Source organism: Brachycentrus maculatus, unplaced genomic scaffold (genome assembly GCF_059751285.1).
Source record: "Brachycentrus maculatus isolate JH-2025_06_01 unplaced genomic scaffold, ASM5975128v1 h1tg000589l, whole genome shotgun sequence".
Classification (NCBI taxonomy): Eukaryota; Metazoa; Arthropoda; class Insecta; order Trichoptera; family Brachycentridae; genus Brachycentrus; species Brachycentrus maculatus.
Window position 1 is genome coordinate 432,251 of NW_028281329.1, and position 16,206 is coordinate 448,456.

The following is a 16,206-nucleotide window of genomic DNA, read 5'->3' on the forward strand; positions in this document are numbered from 1 at the left end:
TCCATATTCTATTTCATCTTTTTCTTCGCCATAAATTAATAACAATGAGTTTATTTCTCTCTATGCAAACTACATAGTTATATAATTTCTCTCTAACCCTTATCCGCATCCCAATGGTGCATAGGGCACTGCATCATATAAACGCAGTGTTATCTTGATCGTAAACACACGAAGGAAATGTGATCAGCCCTCCGATTCAGGTACCAGTCCAGGGTAATATTGAATATATATTAGAATGAAAAACTCACTTTTATTTATTTCACCCCCCTGGGAATCGAACCCGGGACACCTAGAACTGTAGCCGAGCGTGTTGACCATTACACTACGGAGGCGGACATTCTCATTTTCTTCACAAATAATAATGAATTTATTTCACTCTATGCAAACTACGTAGTAATATAATTTACGAGTATTATATTAAGATCTAGTTTGTTTTTTTTTTTCTAATCTAATATTGCGTTTGCAAACCAGTGTTCAGAGTTTGTGTTTGCTTAACTTGATAGGAATTAACTTGACATCGATATTGTTTTGTTAATGTATTATAATCTATTTTATATCTTCCAATATCCAAGTAAACATATCGCCCACTCCTTTCAATAACGTCATAAATCAAAAACTTGATTTTTCAGAAGATCGTTTTTAAAGTTTAAAAATATAATGAAATGTTTTGAAAATAAATATCACGCCACTTATTGAACTTTTTACTGTGTAACAGATCTTTTTAGGTAAAACCTGAATGTTTTTTCTCCATTTGAAAAATATTAAGTATATTTGAAAAAATAATTAAAAAAATACATTTTCTTCGAAATGCAAAAACAACACTTTCTGCCCTATAGCGGGTAAATATTAAGTTAAAAATATGCCGCTTTTGCTGGGACGATTTTTGATATATAAGACGTTCTTGAAAGGAGTACTATATCTACTTATTTTTTTATTGTAGAAACATCGTATTGAAGATAAGTAAATTCCCTTTTTTACAAAATCCCACCAAATAACCTCCTCTACCATTTAATCATCCTAATCAAAAACGTTATTTCGACGTTTCCTTTCATATCATTACTCTGCCTTGTCACATCGATTCTCTAAACTATTATCTTTTTATAACTTCAATATTGTTCAAGAAAACGTATTAAATACAAATAATAGATGTTTTGAATATTGAAAGCATTAACTTTGTGGATCATATTGATATATTATTTTGAGAGTCATAAATTAAACCCTGAAGAGGGCAACAGGTTGTTGCCGAAACTAGTTGGTTGTCAATAAAAATGTGAGTGGATCAACAAAGTCTTTTTATTTCTCAAAATAATATACAAATAGAAGAATATGATGAGAGAGTTATTTAAAAAAATATATTGCTCAGATCCAGCTTGTAGACGCCGAAACATACGTCCATATTTATTAACCTGTCTTGTACTATTTGAAATTGGTAATTAAATGATGAACTCTGAATTTAAAGCATTAATCATTAGGCCGTAATGGTAGTTGCTGAAATGTCGAAACTCGTCGATGGTAGCTTCGCCGGATGTGCTCAAGGAAATCAACTGCAGTATGTACTCCTTCTCTACACTAATAGCTCATGTTCTTACCCACATTGTTGTGTGGGCATCACAAAACTGCGAACATCGCGTCAAATTATTACAAACAATATAAAAATTGCAGTTTAGATAGATACGAGTACCTATCAAACCTAGAGACGTCACTGTCATCAGGTAAACAAATCACTTTTACCGCCTAACGATCTCTGGTCAATGAACAGTGTCATCAGGTAAACAAATCACTTTTACCGCCTAACGATCTCTGATCAATGAACAATGTCATCAGGTAAACAAATCACTTTTACCGCCTAACGATCCCTGGTCAATGAACAATGTCATCAGGTAAACAAATCACTATTACCGCCTAACAATCTCTGATCAATGAACAATGTCATCAGGTAAACAAATCACTTTTACCGCCTAACGATCCCTGTTTAAACAAATCACTTTTACCGCCTAACGATCCCTGGTCAATGAACAATATTATCAGGTAAACAAATCACTTTTACCGCCTAACGATCTCTGGTCAATAAAAATTGATAAAACGTATTCGTCATATTATTTCTTAATGTTTTTTAATAAAAAATAAAAAATATGACCATCACACCGCTTCCCGGCAGGGATAGGCAGAGACCATAAAATGCCACACTAATGTCATTGCAAACGATCTTCGCCTCTTCCACGTTCATGTATCTCCTCATACATACCCCCCCATTATTTCGACTCCTGAATGTATAGAAATTAGATGAGAATAATATCCTTAGTTTGTTAAAGACGTTATTTTTATTTTATTATAAATGTTTTATGGGTTCATCGCGTTTTATTTTTATTTTGTATTAGATTAGAAATAAAAACTTATTTTTTTATCTTACTATATTTGATAATTTTCAATCTAAATGATTTTTAAAAAAGTTTAAAATCTCTTAATTTATAAAATAAAACTTTCAAAACTCTCAAACGCGATTACACATGCACACATTGGTTCATCGCCTACTGTGAAAGAATTAAAGTATGTTTACGTTGGCTAGCCTGCGGTTTGATGTTTTCGTATATGGAATTTTGAAATTGGGAATTTTTATCGCTATTGCGACCACATTTTTTTGTTTAAAAAGAAATTCAAGTGAAAATTGTAAGGATGCCAAATTTTTTAACTATTAAAACATTGAGCTTATGAATACACAAACTGTTCATATTGTGCATTGTAAAGATAATTTTCCGTGGAAAATTTATGACTTTGAATAATTAATGTCGTTTGTAAATTCTAGGAATCAATTAAGAGCTCAATATATGTTATGTTATGTTATGCAGAAAACATGTGTCACGTCCATCTTACGTTTGGCAAAGTATCACTAAACGACCTTTGGAGTATGGGTAGTCACCCAATTATGGACAGTCGATATTACCCATACGGTTAAAATAGTTACATGTAATAATAATAAGTTTATTCAATTTGAATTAAATTAATGCTGAATTCGGCAGCTTTTCTACTAAACGGTCACCGCGGACTCTATTGTTTATTGCTTATGCGCGGTGTTTATTTCTTATGCTTATGTCATATCGCTCACTCCTTTTAAGAACGTCATAAATCAAAAATCGTCAATTATCAGTTGTGCATGTTTTCGGAATGCCCAGAAAATGTACTATATCCCAGCAAAACAGGCATATTTTTAACTGAATATTTACCCGCAACTGGGCAGAAAGTGTTGTTTTTGCATTTTTAAGAAAAGGTATTGTGTAATTGTTTCTTTAAACATACTAAATATTTTTCAAATGGAGAAAAAACCTTCAGGTTTTATCTAAAAAGATCTGTTGCTCAGTAAAAAGTTCAATAAGTGGCTTGATATTTATTTTTAATACATTGTATTGTATTTTTAAACTTTAAAAACGTTCTCCTGAAAAATCAAGTTTTTTGATTTATGACGTTCTTGAAAGGAGTGGGCGATATGATTTCTGAATCGACATAGAAAAAATCTTATATTTTTGTTAATTTTCTGAAGGCAATATTGGTACTGTCGTAACACGGACGGCCGAATAAGACTTAGCACAATCATATCAATCAGAACCTTAAGTCTGGTGGTGTCAAGAGTCTGCGTAATCGGAGGGCATGTATGACTAGATGTATGGATGTATAGAGGTGAGGAGGTCAGGAGAGAAGAGTGTGGCATTCCATCCTCTCTGCCTATTCCTGCGGGGAAACGGCGTGATGGTAGTAGTAGTAATAAGAATGCAGTTGCAATCCTGATTATAATTGGAAATACCAACGTCAAGAAATAACAACAACTATCAAAAAATCCAGTGAAAATGTTTGTCGTAAATCATTAATATAATTCAAATAACTTTTGATTAATAACTTTGAAATACGAGTATGTTTAAAAATGGCGCTGAGAAATGGACCATGTCGGGTTGTGGTCCGTTCTTAGTGTCGCGGACTCTTAAGTCAGAGTTTCTCGGTTCGCACCCACTCTACCACAATTTGATACCTATTTTAAATAATTAGCCGGTTAGGCTCACAGCAATAGTATGAAATTGAAATATCTTTGTAAATAATAAAAACACCATTATTTCTCTTTAAATTAAACAAATATTTTCATTAATTGATTCGGCAGTCACTTTGTGGTAAAATCTATCCATTTTTAATTAATATTTACTAAGTAAAACATTAATTTAAAAAATATATGTATTATTTTATTTATCTGCAATCTCCTTACGTGAATGTCACAAAAAGTGGACGAAGTTCATATTCTTGCCTGTATAAATGTCCAAGTAAGGTGCTTTTACCCTACGCTCGATAATTTTAGTATCTCGAGTCACTCTAATGGCCGTTTCTGTATTTTTAAGAGTTTTTAGGCTGGGGCCGAAATCAGCAGGTGAAATGTGAACCGGCATTAGTAATCCATCACCTGTTGTATTATATATCCGTGTTCCTCTTTCCCCTCTGGCCGTGAGTGATGGCACGTTACGGGCCACATTAGTTATCTGAAGCTTCCTAGAACCCTTCTATCACAGCTGTCACCCTGGTAGACCTTGTCAAAAAATAACACAACAAATAATGCGATCTCCATTAGCGGCCAAAATATAAATAGAACTTCTAAAATACCTTTAATGATAGACTGTCGTCGACAGATGTCACACTGCAATTGGAAGTAATAAGTATAAAGGTACTTATCAAGTAAATCTACTTATTAGTAGAATCTCCATTAATAGGAATATTATACATGTGGAATATATGAGTTTAACTGAACGGCGATTCAAACATATTGATTAAATTACAGATTGAAAAAAAACATTGATTGAAGAAATTGATTTGAAGAAATAGTGAAATTTACAAGGTAAAATTTAAATTAAAAATTAAAGACATTTAAATTTAAAAAAAAATATGAATCTTACTAGCTTAATATTGCCCTGAAAAAATCGCAAGGGATATTAAACTTGGAAGTATGATTGATATATTGACTTGTTAAAAATGACTTACTACATTGATGTTTATTTTCTTGCCAAGCAAAAGTGACTTAAATGGCACTTTCTCCTGTACGACTGCGATATATTCGTGTAAATTTTTTATTTTTAAAAATTAATTTTACTTAAAACGCATTATGCAAGTGAAATAATTTATTTCAAAAACATATGTATACTTATATGCCTTGCAGCTTCCCTAAACTTGCAAAATATTATTTTTAATTATGTTAATCGTAATAAATTTGTACCCAAGCGGGCTTAAAAATGTGTTTAAACAGGTGTATATTTCAAGGTAGCGATAAAAAAGACAATCAAATAAACCAAGTAAAGGAATTTTTTTTCAAATATATTCATTGCAGCTTCCCCAAATTTGAGCTAAATAGAGATGGTGCCTTTTATGAAGGGCAACTAATTTTATCACTTAAAAAACCTTTATCTGAATGAATTTGTGCCGAAGCGGGTATAGAAATGTGTCTACAGGTGTATATTTTAAGGTAGCAATAAAAAAAGACATACTCAAATAAGCCATGGTCGGCATTAAAAATGGAGTCGTTTGGGATTACCTTATTCGAAGTAGCGATTGCATAGTTCCACCTGCGCGTTACATAACACCGTGTACTTTGTACAAGACACAAGACATCCGTGTTCCGTATCCGCTTGCATTTTGTAAGAAAGTTGCGTAGTTTGACCTCTCGGACACTGACGACACCGCGACGCGCATGCGCCGCAAACCGCCCGTGACCATTGCTAATTGGTCGTTGGAATTACGTATTAATAAACTAACCCAGTTCACCCTTTGTAGCCCACTGGCAACATTATTTACCACTCATTTTATGACTTTAATGATTATAAATTATTTATTCGTAATAAATCTAACCTAAATTGTTCCTCATACGAATTAAGTATAAATGCTGGTTCTGCAGCGATGGAACATGCATGCATATTATATGGAAGCGTGAAGCTCCGTGTCAAGAAAAAAATAAATTATCGGGAGATACATAAGGATGTGAGAACACTCGCCATCTAATTATTATCCAGAGATAGACTTAATAACTTACTAAAGCTGAAGGACGGTATTTAATTATGATTAGGTGCTAAATATTCTATATATGTGTGGTGTGATATATATATTCTTAGCTCTCTTAGACTCATCTGAAGATTGCTTATAAATCAAAAACGCACTAACTTGATCACAGATCACAGTTAATTTATTTTAAGTTATAAAATAAAATATAAGTAATATCCGTACGCAGGGCTAACAATCTGGTAGGTTTACCAGTGCGGGCAACCTGGCGAGTCTGCTTGTTTGTCTAGGTATCTATCTACTCGTAACTGAGTGACGAGTCACCGCAATTGGATTACAATGTGTTTATTTTGTTTTATTGACATCGGAGGACCTTTGTACAATATTGACTCTCGACTAAAATAAAAATCTTTGAACTCTTCGTAGGTTACTTTCGGTTTTTTGTTTGAATCCAGTTTTATATTGTAATATTGTATTAATTGACTTGTTTATTTTATTTTCAGAAATCGTATGCAGCTCGCAACGAAAATGTCGAGAAAACAACCGTGAGTACCAACATTTTAAGTTTACTAAACAACTTTATATTGTTTTGTAATAGAATACTCGTAAAGGGAATATATGAGTATAAAATCAAAAGCATCACTTGCAACACCTAATACATTTAAGGAGTTAATAATTCAAAATTGTTGTACTTCACATAATAGAAATATAAAACTAAAAATATTCATCGAATGAGTTGAAATTCGTAACATAAAGAAAATTTTTAAATATTTTCCAAACGTGGATTAAAATAAATATTTTTTTCGCTTCAAAATATTAATTATTTCAATGAGACATTTATCTTCTTCATCTTCTTCCTGGCACCATCCCAACTCATTGTCTTTTTACACTGTTGGGGTCAGCTCTCCTCGTCCTCAGGTTGTAGGTCCTTCTGTCATAAGCAACATCACCTAGGTCATGCCGAATCATGTTTCTTTTCTGCAGCATCTATGAATTCTTTGGTCTTCCTCTAGATGTCTTTCGAGGAAGATTCATGGCGATTGCCTGGTTCACAATAAGATAACATAATTCGAAGGCATGCTTGGAATCAAGTTTCGTTTCTGCAGCATCCATGAATTATTTGGTCTTCCTCTAGATTCCTCTACTTTCGAGGAAGATTCATGGCGATTGCCTGGTTCACAATAAGATAACATAATTCGAAGGCATGCTTGGAATCACGTTTCGTTTCTGCAGCATCCATGAATTATTTGGTCTTCCTCTAGATTCCTCTACTTTCGAGGAAGATTCATGGCGATTGCCTGGTTCACAATAAGATAACATAATTCGAAGGCATGCTTGGAATCAAGTTTCGTTTCTGCAGCATCCATGAATTATTTGGTCTTCCTCTAGATTCCTCTACTTTCGAGGAAGATTCATGGCGATTGCCTGGTTCACAATAAGATAACATAATTCGAAGGCATGCTTGGAATCACGTTTCGTTTCTGCAGCGTCCATGAATTATTTGGTCTTCCTCTAGATTCCTCTACTTTCGAGGAAGATTCATGGCGATTGCCTGGTTCACAATAAGATAACATAATTCGAAGGCATGCTTGGAATCACGTTTCGTTTCTGCAGCATCCATGAATTCTTTGGTCTTCTTCTAGATTCCTCTACTTTCGAGGAAAATTCATGGCGATTGCCTGGTTCACAATAAGATAACATAATTCGAAGGCATGCTTGGAATCACGTTTCGTTTCTGCAGCGTCCATGAATTATTTGGTCTTCCTCTAGATATCTTTTGAGGGAGATTCATGGCTATCGCCTGGTTCACAATAAGATAACATAATTCGAAGGCATGCTTGGAATCACGTTTCCTTTTTGCAGCATCCATGAATTCTTTGGTCTTCCTCTAGATGTCTATTGAGGAAGATTCATGGCGATTGCCTGGTTTACAATAAGATAAATGATAAATTTCTCCTCAATGAGGCATTTATCCGCTCGGTATTGTAAATATTTATTGATATCTCGGTATTGTAAATATTTTAGTATCATCTTATAATTGTTGTATTAGTGAAGAGGGTTTTCGAAAGAAAGTTGTATGTTCTTGAAGATAGTAATAGACTGTCAAAATTGCCTTTATAATTATGTGAATACAGTGGATCTAGTGCTATAAAGGGTTAAGATCTGTTTTCTTCCCTCTAGAGAGAAAATTTCTAGTTGTAGTATCTGGTGATACGGTGACTCACCATTCTCTTTCATTCATTAATATAAATTCACTCATTCATTCTGCGAGTCCATTTCAGGAAATCCGTTTGGACGGCGCTCGACACGCACAGCTTGTCATGTCGGGTTAGTGCCTCGAAGCTCCATTATGAACGAGCCTCAAATTCTAGGAAACTAAAAAATATCGTCGAATCAATTATCTTGTAACATATTTCTGTCATGTAAGATATAAAATATTTTAATATTATATATATAAATATATATATATATATATATATATATATATATATATATATATATATATATATATATATATATATATATATATATATATATATATATATATATATATATATATATATATATATATATATATATATATATATATATATATATATATATATATATATATATATATATATATATATATATATATATATATATATAAATATAGAAGAAAAAGACTTGGCACGATCAGATCAATCAGAACCTAAAAGCTGGCGGTGTCAAAAGTCTGCGATTTCGGAGGGCATGTATGACTAGATGTATGGATGTGAAGGAGGCTAGGAGTGTATGTCAGGACAGAAGAGTGTGGCGTTCCATCCTCTCTGCCTACCCCTGCGGGGAAACGGCGTGATGGTAGTAGTAGTAGTAGTAGTAGTAGTAGTATATATATATATATATATATATATATATATATATATATATATATATATATATATATATATATATATATATATATATATATATATATATACATATATATATATATATATATATATATATATATATTTATAATTAAAATATTTTATATTTTAATTGCTATATTGTCGTACGAGGTATTTAAATAATCTTTTATCATCTTTACAAGCTTGAAAGTTATATTAGCATTCCAAAGTATTGGAAAGTATAAACAACTTTATTTTTTTTTTTTATATCAAAAAAGCATTGTTAACTTTGTGATATGGTAATATAACACTCTCCTTATCATTCATTTTTTTCTTTTATTCATTTTATTCATTCATTCATTCATCGTGTTGGGTTGTGGTCCCGTGGTTAATGTCGCGGACTCAGAGTTTCTCGGTTCGAACCCACTCTACGACAATTTGATACCTATTTCTAATAATGAGCCGCTTAGGCTCACAGAAATAGTATGAAATTGAAATATTTGTGTAAATAATAAAAACAAATATTTCTCTTTAAAAAAAATGGTATTACACAAAGTGAACGATGAATGATAAGGAGTGTTAACTTCATTTTTCATCAAATAAAGAAATTTAACTTTTTCCATTGCATTTCCGTAAAACAGCTTGCATTAATATTTAATGAACCGTCGAAATATCGTCAGTTTTTGAGTGAGCCTAACGTATTCACTATTTCGTTAGAAGAAAATATAAGACGATTTTTTCAAATAAAAAAGTAAACCTAATTAAGTATTTGAAATCAGTGTTATTTTTCACAAAATTATTTTTGAAGGAAAATTAAACTGACATATTAAAAAATATGTATTTAAATATTCGTATTTTTTTATTATTTACAAAAAAATACTATTCCTAGTAGGCTTAGCAAGCGGCTTATAGAAAGAAAGACTAAAGAAATATGTATCAGAATGTGGTAGAGTGGGTTCGAACCGAGAAACTCTGACTCAAGAGTCTGCGACTTAAATCACGGGACCACAATCCGACACTTTATTTCAAATTTCAACAATAATTTGCATATATTTACAGTAGATAAAATATCTGGTTTTCTGGAAACGTCTGTCATACAATTCTGAGGCTAGTTACGAATAAAGAACACCATAATGCACGATTTTCAATGAATTTACCTGTATGAGACCCCCTTAATATACACACAGTTTGTATATTTTTTTAGAATTAATTTGTGTAAATAGTTTGCAATTTTTTTAAATAGAAAATGAAACTACGAAACAAGTTTTCTTTATTTCATGTTTTAAATTTTTTTATTGAAACAATACCCGCGTATACGCGATGCCGCTTATACCGGAAAACTATTGTTATACGAACTTTATCCTGACAGCTTTTATCAGCTTTCGCAGAGATTGAATAAATACATTTAAATTTAGACACCCTTTCAAACACCTACATAAATTTATGGTTTTACTTTACGCGAATTCAAACAAGAATATGTACTCTTGTAACGCTATTCATTTTCTATGCACAATATGTGTCTATCTTTCAAGAATTTGACATTCGAGTGTGATAAAGTATTCAATATGAATGAGGAACGTGCGTTTTTTTTTTAAATTATTTTATTATCATATTTTTTAAACGTTCAGGTTTTACCTTAAAAGATCTGTTGCACAGTAAAAAGTTGAATAAGTGGCTTGATATTTATTTTTAATACATTGTACTTTATTTTTAAACTTTAAAAAAGATCTCCTAAAAAATCATGTTTTTTTATAAATGACGTTGTTGAAAAGAGTGAGCGATATATGTATATTAATAAATCCAAAACACAATTGCATAATTGTACAACTGTATGTTCCCCATTTTTATTTACTTTGTCAAAATTAATGATTGTTTGACTGGCATAATACTGCCATCGTATGATACCAAACTTCGATACCTCAATTTGATAAAAACTTTATTTGAATCAAATCATAAACTAAGTGATCACAAATAATTCAATCTTATTGATATGCCTACTTAGTTTAGGTGTCTACCTATTTTTGTTGTTTATTCTACCTATATATATATATATATATATATATATATATATATATATATATATATATATATATATATATATATATATATATATATATATATATATATATATATATATATATATATATATATATATATATATATATATATATATATATATATATATATATATATATATATATATATATATATATATATATATATATATATATATATATATATATATATATATATATATATATATATATATATATATATATATATATATATATATATATATATATATATATATATATATATATATATATATATATATATATATATATATATATATATATATATATATATATATATATATATATATATATATATATATATATATATATATATATATATATATATATATATATATATATATATATATATATATATATATATATATATATATATATATATATATATATATATATATATATATATATATATATATATATATATATATATATATATATATATATATATATATATATATATATATATATATATATATATATATATATATATATATATATATATATATATATATATATATATATATATATATATATATATATATATATATATATATATATATATATATATATATATATATATATATATATATATATATATAATCGTATATATCATATATATATATAATATCGTTTTATCGCACATTCTTCTGAGAGATCGCATTTCGACTGCATTTAGTCTACTTTCATCCTTCTTTATTGATTTAAATATATGTATATATATATATATATATATATATATATATATATATATATATATATATATATATATATATATATTGTATATATATATATATATATATATATATATATATTATATATATATATATATATACTTATATATATACTTATATATATTCATTCAAATGTTTATATAAACATTTGAAACTTATTTAAGATGCCATGACACCAAATACAATTAATGATATTTCCATTTGAATAACTTCATATTTCTAAAGATTTAAAAAAAATACGTTATAGGTTTACATATCGCTCACTCCTTTCAAGAACGTCATAAATTAAAATTCTTTTCAGGAGAACGTTTTTAAAGTTAAAAAAATATAATACAATGTATTAAAAATAAATATCAAGCCACTAACTGAACTTTTTACTGTGCAACAGAACTTTTTAGTTAAAACCTGAAGGTTTTTTCTCCATTTGAAAAATATTTAGTATATTTAAAAAAATTATTATACAATACCTTTTCTTCAAAATGCAAAAACAACACTTTCTGCCCTGTAGCGGGTAAATATTAAGTTAAAAATATGCCGCTTTTGCTGGGATATAGGACATTTTCTGGGCATTCCGAAAACATGCACAACTGAAATTTGACGATTTTTGATTTATGACGTTCTTGAAAGGAGTGAGCGATATGTTAGTCATAGGAAGGAACATATTATGTTTAATGTGTAATCCCACATAATTACTGTTGCAAGGCATATAATTATTTTGTAGCATAACCATTTATGTTCATTTAAATTAGTACAACTTATGTACATGTTCATTAATTTAAAACATGTTTTCTTCTTTTTCTAAAAAATTATTGTAATATTTTTAAAATACCAACTGTTTGGAATGAGGCAGTGAAAATATAAAATCAACGAGATTTAATTATAAAACTAAACGTATCCTTATTATTTGGATTCTAAGGAACGCATTTATTTTTATGTCGCTTTAAAAAGGAATCTTGTATTTTGTTTAAATCATTTGTAGGACGATTTTAAGCGCAAATTTGTAAAGCAGGCAATATATCTAGATTCTGTTATCGTCATACGTATTGAGACTTCTTCTTCTCCTTCTTCTTTTTGTAGATCCTAGGGATCTGTTTGTGCCTCCGCATGTCTTTCTTGGGATGTTGACTCCCAGCTGTCTTTCCATCTTTTCAGAGGTCTGCCTGGGGGTCTGCGTCCTTCTGGGCTACCTTGAAGGGCGATACGTATTGAGTGAATTAATTAATTGAAAAATATCAATATTATTTTAAAATTTTAATTGTTCTATTAACGTAAATAAAATTAAATACTTCACAAAAACTCGGGTACTTGACTGACTTATGTACTCTTTTGAAAGTAACAATAAATATTTTAAAAAAATTATACCATATATATTTATACAGTTTATGCATAATGTTTTATAACACCACATAAAAAATCAGCTCCATTGTGAAATTCTTAGTTTTGTATACAATTAGATCCTTATAGAAAGAAGTATTCGTATAACTGTATTGACACCGCAAGGAGATAAACTGGTAGCACTATAATGTACCAGCATATTACCGGAATCTTCATCCGACATTTCATAATGACATGTACACTGAATACATTTCAAGCTCAGTGGCATTTTACGTAACCCACAAAAAATGAACATGGCTGTACATCAGATCATTAACTAAATATTCCGCGTGCCGTAGATTTTTAGGGTTGTCACAAGTGTCTTGAAATTAAAAATTTGAAATGTGTTTGTATACGTTCTGTTAAATTAACTGTATTTGATATAGTTTTATATCTAAAACTATTATAGGTGTATTGGGACTGTGCACAAGGCTTTTGGGTTACGTTATTTTTTGACCGATTCGTATTACGTATTTTCTTTGTCCACTGATTTGAGTTCTGATCAGATGTATATGCAAGAAATTGTGAAAGTACTGTTTTCATATACAGATTTTTACGCATGTAACTTATAACATTGTTAATATTATGTGGTGTTATAAAACATTGTATGTAGGTTTTTCAACGTTTTCATCAAAATATTGGACTGATAATAATGACACTGAAAAAAGTAAAATTAACAAAATAGTGTCTTGCGATTAGAAATATTTACATATAAATGTTAAAATAATTTGTTTGCAATAGTGAATCCGAGAAAGAAGAACGATATTAATTTCAGATCTGAATGTACCAGTATGTTTTCAATATTTTATTATTGCTTAAATATTTCATACAATTTAAGGATTGTTCAGAAACTATGCTGAATGGAATAAATAATGAAGACAGAGAATATTGTTTATTCATTTTCATTTATTTATGTTTGTTATTGAAATTTAGAAATTGGAAATGGAAAAACAATAAAACTACGAGATAACGGCAAGTAAAAAAATATATGACTTATAATTTAGTATTTAAGTACTGACATATGACGGGTGGCAACCCTGTTTGTGTGACATATTATGTGTACTAGTAATGACATGGCTTTTTGTTTAAACACCGTTTTCGTACCATTTATTATTAACTTTTGCCGCTAATGGCCATGTACCTTGTACAATGTCATTACCGTATTGTACCTACATTTTGGGTTACAACTACGGCGACTATTTTTTCATAAACAAAGTTATGTACGCGAGAATCTTCATATTCCTTCTCAATATGATGAAAATACTTTTTAAGTCTTCATTGGAAACCCACATAACCGAGTATTTGCAACTTACAGTGAAATGGGGTTTATTGTCAACCAAGAAGTTATATTGCCCTTCCTTGTGTGTCATATCAGGTCCCCCTGACGTTAACTATCACTTGAGAGTAATTTTTCTTGTCTTGGGCAGCTTTAAATAGAGCCTCGACGGTCCTGATCCCATATCCAATCTCGTATATTTATTTGCCCAACGACTTTTTGATATTTTGAGGCATTTACCAAATGCGTACAATTGATTACATAGTTGATATAAAGTATGTTTAGACAGATATATAAATACTTATAGCTGAAACATATGAAATAGTAGTTAACTACATTTAGACTAAAAAAAAATAATAAAATAAAACCCTTATCCGCACCCCAATGGTGCATAGGGCACTGCGTCATATAAACGCAGTGTTATATTGATCGTTTACACACGAAGGAAAGGTGATCAGCCTTCCGCTTCAGGTACCAGTCTAGGGTAATATTGAATAAATATTACAGTGAAAAAATCACTAATATTTATTTGACACCCCTGGTAATCGAACCCGGGACCTCCAGAACGGTAACCGAGCGTGCTGACCATAACACTACTAAAAAAATATTAATACCAATACTAAATATCAGCTAACAATGGCTGAGAGCCAAAATTTTAAATGAAATTTTAAAAAAAAATTAAGGAAATTCTAGCTACATATTTATTCTACAGTAGCGTAACAGTAATATAATTATAGTTATTTGAAAAAAATGTATTTTAACACATTGTTATATATTTTTTCCATTTCAACCCGTGACTAATAGACTAAAAAATGATTAATATCATTACTAATAATCTTCGAATATAAAATTATGTAAATACGATACCTATGATATCGTATTAACATAATTTAATAAACTTATTCTTAACGTTTTCTCTTTTCTCTTCGGTTCACTTCAGGTGTTTGTACAAAGGTTTTTTTTCTAAAATCATTCTGATTTTTGTCATCAATGAAGTGAATATATATCAATTTATATATACGGGGCTTATTTTCTCATGGAACGGAATTCCCAAACCTTTTAATTTTATTATTATTATTTTCAAATCGGCCATTTTTTAAATTGCAAGTTTTAGTTGTTTTCCACTTAAAATTGTATGTACTCATACTAATATCTTATAAAGGTATGATCCTATAATGACATCTGTTGGTTCTACACTTTTTGTTTAAAAAAGTCATTAAAATATTATCCGCGAATTCGTAAAATATATTATGTACATTATATGACAATTATTGACAATTTATATAACCTAAGAATAACCCGCATAGCCATGTTTTTGAAGCCTTTTCTGCAGGTAGGATGATAGTTAGGATAGTGAATGTTAATGTGAAAGATACATTTACAACATTTTGAGTGTGTCCAAATACTTTTTCACAAAATCTGGATTATCTCCAATTACAGGAGTTATTTTCATATTATTTTTTGACATCTCATCAAAGATGAAGAAGAATATGGAAGTCTGGGCATTTACGGGGCTGACGACCGTCATAGGCTGGTTTAAGTGATCACTTTACACACGTGTAACATTCACCAATTCACCATAATTGACAACCACACTACTCAAATTCTCGGAAGTTCAATATATATGAACCAATTTAGAAACCTTGTTCTTGAATCACTAGAACTTCACTAGAGACATCTATTGGTGAGATGTAAAGAAGCTTTTTACTAAGCAGAAATTCTTATATTAGTATGTGAAGTCCGAATCCCGGATTATAATCACACACATTAGAAACGCCAGAAAATACCATTTTCATTTTTATTATTTAAGCTTATGCTTACCAGATAATTTATTTACAACATTT

General features: G+C 29.8%; 1 protein-coding gene across 1 annotated transcript in view; it reads left to right on the top strand.

Moving 5' to 3' along the window:
* LOC148301211 (uncharacterized) overlaps positions 1-16,206 on the top strand; it is a 188,214-nt gene that overhangs the window by 88,050 nt on the left and 83,958 nt on the right. Inside the window, exon 3 of the mRNA XM_088273541.1 lies at positions 6,522-6,563. The gene's annotated coding sequence lies outside the window, so the exon portion shown is untranslated. The remainder of the gene's footprint in view (positions 1-6,521; positions 6,564-16,206) is intronic.